The sequence below is a fragment of the Apium graveolens genome, chromosome 1 (assembly GCF_009905375.1).
Source record: "Apium graveolens cultivar Ventura chromosome 1, ASM990537v1, whole genome shotgun sequence".
In the NCBI taxonomy this organism is placed as follows: domain Eukaryota; kingdom Viridiplantae; phylum Streptophyta; class Magnoliopsida; order Apiales; family Apiaceae; genus Apium; species Apium graveolens.
Window position 1 is genome coordinate 110,772,182 of NC_133647.1, and position 6,237 is coordinate 110,778,418.

The window sequence follows — 6,237 nt, forward strand, 5'->3', positions numbered from 1 at the left end:
TCATCTTCCAATTGCTCCAGCTCTTCCAAGGAATAAAAATCATCACTTGATTGATTTGTAGTAGGAGGATCATATTCTGCTACTAACTCATTTTCCTCACCCTTGGAAAACTGTACCATTCTTTCTAACTGTTGAGATTGTTGTTGTTGTTGACCTCCAGCTACAAGTGCAGTAGATGTGCTGACCATTCTATCCTTCCCGTAGACTTCCTTCTGTTGAATATGCTCCAACTTATAGGTTTTTAACACTCCATAGAGCCTGTCCAAAGAAATCTCACTCAGATCTCTAGCTTCTCTAATGGCAGTGATTCTATGTTCAAGATGAGCTGGCAGTGTTAAAAGGAACTTTTTGTTGACCTCCCTGATTGAATAATACTTTCCATTGATGTTCAGGTTGTTGATCAACGCATTGTACCTCTCAAACACTTCAGTAATTCCTTCTCCTGGATTTGATTTGAAATGTTCATATTCAGAGGTTAGGATTTCCAACTTGTTCTCCCTAACTTCCTCTGTGCCTTCATTAATTACCTCAATAGTTTCCCACATGTGTTTAGAATTTTTACAGTTCATCACATGTTTGTTCATCAAGGGATCAAGGGAATCAATTAATATTAATTGAAGGTTGGCATCCAAGGAGGCTTCTTCCTTCTCAGCAGGAGTAAAATCTTCGAGCTCTTTTGGATAGGTTCTAGCTTTAGTAGTCACCACACCATCTATTATTACCTCCGGTTCAATAACCATCGGAGTTTTTATACCCTTCTTTAACAAGTTTGAATATTTGGGATTTGCAACTTGTAAAAATAAGAGCATCTTCTTCTTCCACATAATATAATTCTCATTATCAAATTGTGGAATTTTAACGGTTCCAACTTTATGTGAAGTCATTATGAATTTTTGAATGAATAAAAATTCAAAGAGTTGAAAAATCACAAAAGTCTAGGATCTTGATTTGTTCGTTAATCAGAAGGCTCTGATACCAATTGTTAGGTCCCAATGTGTTTGTAGAAGGGGGGTTGAATACAAACAGTACCAAATAATCGAATAAATGCGGAATAAAAAATGTGAAACAAAATTCAAGTAAAATAAAAATATTATTAAACTTGAAAGGTGTTACAACAACTGTATCGATTACAAGGTATTAATCTCAAATCAATTATCACAAATCTAGAATAAATTCGACATGAACTTTTTCTATTTTTGCAATAATTAGAATCAAATTCTAAACGCGATTTGAGATTAAGTTCTAGGGATTTTGATCCGCTAGATTGTTACACAAGAACAAGATAAATAATTCTAGTGGTTTGGATTTAACATTAACAAACTAGAATTTTGATCTTGATGTAAGCAGAGAAGAAAATAAAATGTTTCAAGGCGGCTGCTTTCTTTTCTTTGTTCTTGAATGTGTTCTGTATGATTGAGATTATTGAGTTGAATGACTTCTGCTTCTATTTATCAACAGCCGAATTAATTGAATTGGAATGACAATCCTTTAAGCTTGTATGACAATCGGTGAGACTATCCTTTTGAGCTAGCAAGACAATCGTTTGAACCAGCATGACTATCAGTAGGACAATCTTTTGAACTGGCATGACAATCGGTATGACAATCCAGATTGTCATGCTAGTTCATTTTCAATTGTCTTGCTGATTTAAGATTGAATTTAATCCAATTAAACTTCTGAAAATTCCTAAAATTAATTCTGAATTAATTAATCAATTAATTTAATTAATCAATAAATTAATCTTTGCAGATATAATTTATTTTCTTAATTAAATTATATGACTTAATTAATTAATAGAGAATTAATACTAACCCTGAGCAGCATCCATTCTTCTGAATATCTTCTGAAAATCACTGAGAATTATGAATCAATTCCACCACTTCAACGTTGACACTCGATGTACTGTCTGGTTCATGAGTGACTAACTTCCGTGACGTTTCTTCATGTCTTGACTTTGACACTTTGATTTTCTTCAGATTAAATCCTTGTAATTAATTGATACCCTGGCGAGATCTCTGTTACTTGATTAAATCCACGATCTTGATTTATATCACTGAGGCATGATCAACTTCTTGAACTTCTTCCAGTGAATTAACTCCTCAAGTCTGTAGATGAACCTTGTTTCTGAATCCTTTGACAAATATTACTTTGCGAGATCTCTCTGACGGTAGATCCACTATTTACTTATTACATTCTTATTTGAGTTGAGTTGAATCCTCGAATATACAAATAGGCTATGACATATGACTTACAATAACCTCTAATGTCATTCTGCCCAGATATCTTTCTTTCCTTATTGCAGAAATTTTCTGTTTTTAGTGATCATGAAGAGTGAGTAAAAAATTCATGTTCATCTCATCAGTCTCATAGTATTTTCCATGTAACTACAAGTCATTTATCAATTTGTTAAATCTCTCAAACACTTCGGTAATGCCTTCATTTGGTTTAGCCATAAAACCCTCATATTATGAGACAAAGATTTGTCCTAGTTTGATCTCACCTCTTCAGTACCTTCATATAAAATTTCTATTTTTTCCAATATCTACTTGGTCGTTTCACAGTTAATAATGTTGTTCTACATAACATTATCAAGAGATGCAATCAAGATGAGTTGCAAGTTATCGTCTAGTGAAATATTTTCTTTCTTTGGATCAGTATATGTAGTTAGATCTTTTGGAACATACTGAGCAAGAATAACACCATCTTGAGTTGTTTCAGGTACTCTCACCATGGGGATAAAAGGTCCATGCCATAGAATCTCAGGATAAAGTGGATGAGTTATCTTGATGAACAACATCATATTTATCTTCCACGGTGTGTAATTCCCATTGTCAAAGATATGTATCTTGATATTGCTAAGCTTTTGTGCACTCATACTTCCAAGATTTAATCTGTTTACTTTCAAATTTTGCTCTGATACCACTTATAGGTACGAAGTGTACACAGGGGGGGTGAATGTGTATTTCTTAATTTTTACCTAAAAACTTTATAAATTATTTTCAAGGAATCATATTCAGTGTTTAGACTTTCTTGAACTTAACAGCTAAAGTATTTTTGTAATAATAATTAATTAATTGTACAAGATACAGAGAAACAATTACCAAAATTCACTTGATCTTAATTCAAAATCAGTTGTATTGTGCTAAAAATCTAAGTTCTTGCATATTGAAGAACTTATCTTCTACTTTAAAGAATACAAATAGTTCTAAACTGTTTAGTTCCATCTAGACAAAGGACCCGTGACATGTTTTATAGAACAACATGCACAATTTATAGAGATTACACTAAAATAAACTAACATATTTTCTAAAACCCTTTTGTCTATTTCTATTTTAAGTGCTACATATCTGCAGACAATCTTCCAACACTGTGACACTCCTTTGTCCAGTTCATCCTGGACCTTAATCTTTGCATTCTTCAAGCTGCATTTGTGTACTTTCCATTTTAATGATAAAACGGTTTGTTGACTGGTAAATTGGGAATTTCTGATAAGTGGCATTTTATACCACTTAGAACGTCTTATAATGGCTTGAATTGATGTCTTGAAATCAAGTATTTTGTGTATTTGATGCATTTTTCTAGTATTTGTGCATTTCAAGGTATTAGTGGCGTTTGTGGAGAGATTTCATCAATAATAAGCCTTGACATGTGTTTGGCATTGCAAGTGGGAAGATAGGAGCATAATGCAGCAAAGAACGGGAGCAAAAACATAGCATTTTCCAGAAGGGGTTTGAGCGCCCGCTCAGCTCTGCTGAGCGACCGCTCAGGAAGCTGAGCGCCCGCTCAGGAATGCTGAGCGGCCGCTCAGGGACGAAAATTTAAAATAATTATTTTAGACTCCTGATTTTGTTAAGCTTCCAACTTCTGAGATAGCTGGATTTTGTGGGACTCCTATATAAGTAGTTTTCAGAGACGTTTCACATAATGTTGGATTTTGTGTGATTCTTTATTTCGTTGTAACGTTGGATGCTAGTTTTCTTTACTTTGAACCTATTTACTCTTGTGACGTACTCTGGTTTAATATAAGTAGTTTTAGTTATTATTCTCGTGTGTTATTATCATGTTTTCATATGAACCCATGGTGACGATGAGTTCTATCATGGGCTAATCGTAATCATGGGGTCGTAACGGATTTGCTATGGAATTCTTTAGTTAGTTGTTTAATACGTTAGTGTGTGATGATTGTATGATATCTAGTATTGGTTGTGCTTATTCGTCTTATGTGCGTCGCGAACATATAAGATATGGTGTTAATCTCTTGTGAAGCGACGGTGGATCTTGAGGTTTAGAACTTGCCATGCTAGCATAGGTTCCTATATATGTATGCATGATTAGTGGGTAACTCTAAGCGTTTTACTTTCCCTGTGTAATCATAAGGAATAACTTGTACTTAAATCGTTATGTTGTCAAATTCTGTAGATATATAGGGTCTCAACATAATTGATGCCTATTCAACTTCTATCTTAATTGTAGATGCTTGGTAGAATGGTATTAGTACAATGAAAGTTGGCTTTTATCAGTTTTGTGTTGTTCGATTAATATCATCACTGTTACATGCTAAGGGTAATAACAATAACTATTGAAGGAAGTAGTAATGAAGTTGTGATCTCATGTGTGTTTAATATTGTTAATTCAAGTATCAATTAAGTTCTTAATTCTCGTAGTTAATTGTAGTTAATAATTAGTTAATCAAATCTAAGTGTTATTGTATTGATATTGAGAAGTAATTATAAATTGGTGAGTGAGTGTTAATTGAACATAATTAGTCTGAGTCTCTGTGGGAACGAACTAGAAAGTATTCTATATTACTCGCGAACGCGTATACTTGCGTGTTTTATTAGCGCGTGTTTTCGCCCTAACAAGTTTTTGGCGCTGCTGCCGGGGACTCGGCTTATTTGTTTAGTTTATGTACTTACCATCAGTGGTCATTAGGACTCATTGATTAAGACTAGTTACTTATTGTTTCCGGTTGTGTTTTAGGTACTTTAGCGAGCGTTTATGCAAACACGTTCTCGCACTGCAAGAGGACTTTAGATACGGCTGAGGAGATATACAAAGTTCTTGGTATTCCGGAGAAGATTGATTTTGATGATTCAGATACAGAAAGTGAGCAGAAAGAACCAGTAATCATGGGTGATCGTATAGTTCCGGCAGATCCAGCTCTTATGGACTTTTCTCGACCTAAAATTGATGACATTCAGTCAAGCATCGTGCATCCGGCTATTGAGGCCAATAACTTTGAAATCAAGCCGGGCACCATTCAGATGGTGTAGAATTCCGTTTCTTTCGGAAGTGCTGCGACTGAAGACCCCAACATGCACATCAGGAATTTTGTCGAGATCTGTAGAACTTTCAAATATAATGGTGTGACTGATGAGGTTATCAAGCTGAGGCTTTTCCCATTCTCACTGAGGGATAAAGCTAAGGACTGGTTACATTCTGAACCAGCTGGGTCCATCACTACTTGGCAAGATCTTGCACAAAAGTTTCTGGTGAAGTTCTATCCAATGGCAAAGACTGCGGCTCTGAGGAGTGCTCTTACTCAGTTTGCGCAGTAACCTACAGAATCTATGTGCGAAGCTTGTGAGCGTTAGAAGGAGATGTTGAGAAAGTGTCCACATCATGGTATGCCTGATTGGATGGTGATCACTGGTTTCTATAATGGTTTGGGGGCCCAATCTCGACCCATGCTCGATGTAGCAGCTCGAGGTGCCTTGTGGGTCAAAAGCTATACTGAGGCTTATAATCTTATTGAGACTATGGCTGAAAATGAGCATCAGAACCCAACTCAAAGGATGATGCCTGGGAAGGTAGCAGGTATTCTGGAAGTTGATGCAGCTACAGCTATTGCAGCGCAGCTCCAAGCGCTGTCTATGAAGGTCGATTCTTTAGCCACCTATGGAGTCAATCAGATAGCTATGGTCTGTGAGCTTTGCGCAGGTTCTCATGCTACGAATCAGTGTTCTCTTGTTAATGAATCTGTTCAGTATGTGAACAATTATCAGCGACCGCAGCAGCCTGTGCCAGTTACTTATCATCCTAACAACAGAATTCATCCAAATTTCAGCTGGAGTAATAATCAGAATGCTATTCAGCAACCATATCAACAAGGTGTAAGTAAACAATTTAATCCACCTGGATTCCAGTAACCACAACATTATGCTCAAAGGCAATCATATCCTCAACAAGGAGGTGCAGCTCCACCTTCTAGTGCTGATTTCGAGGAACTCAAGTTGT

The 6,237-nt window shown here is 35.9% G+C and overlaps 1 non-coding gene across 1 annotated transcript; it reads right to left on the reverse strand.

The window, feature by feature from the left end:
- Positions 1–5,522: 5,522 nt before the first annotated feature.
- LOC141680370 (small nucleolar RNA R71) lies at positions 5,523–5,629 on the reverse strand. Its single transcript, XR_012558319.1, has one exon. It is a non-coding gene; the product is annotated as a small nucleolar RNA R71 (small nucleolar RNA).
- Between the last annotated feature and the right edge of the window lie 608 nt (positions 5,630–6,237).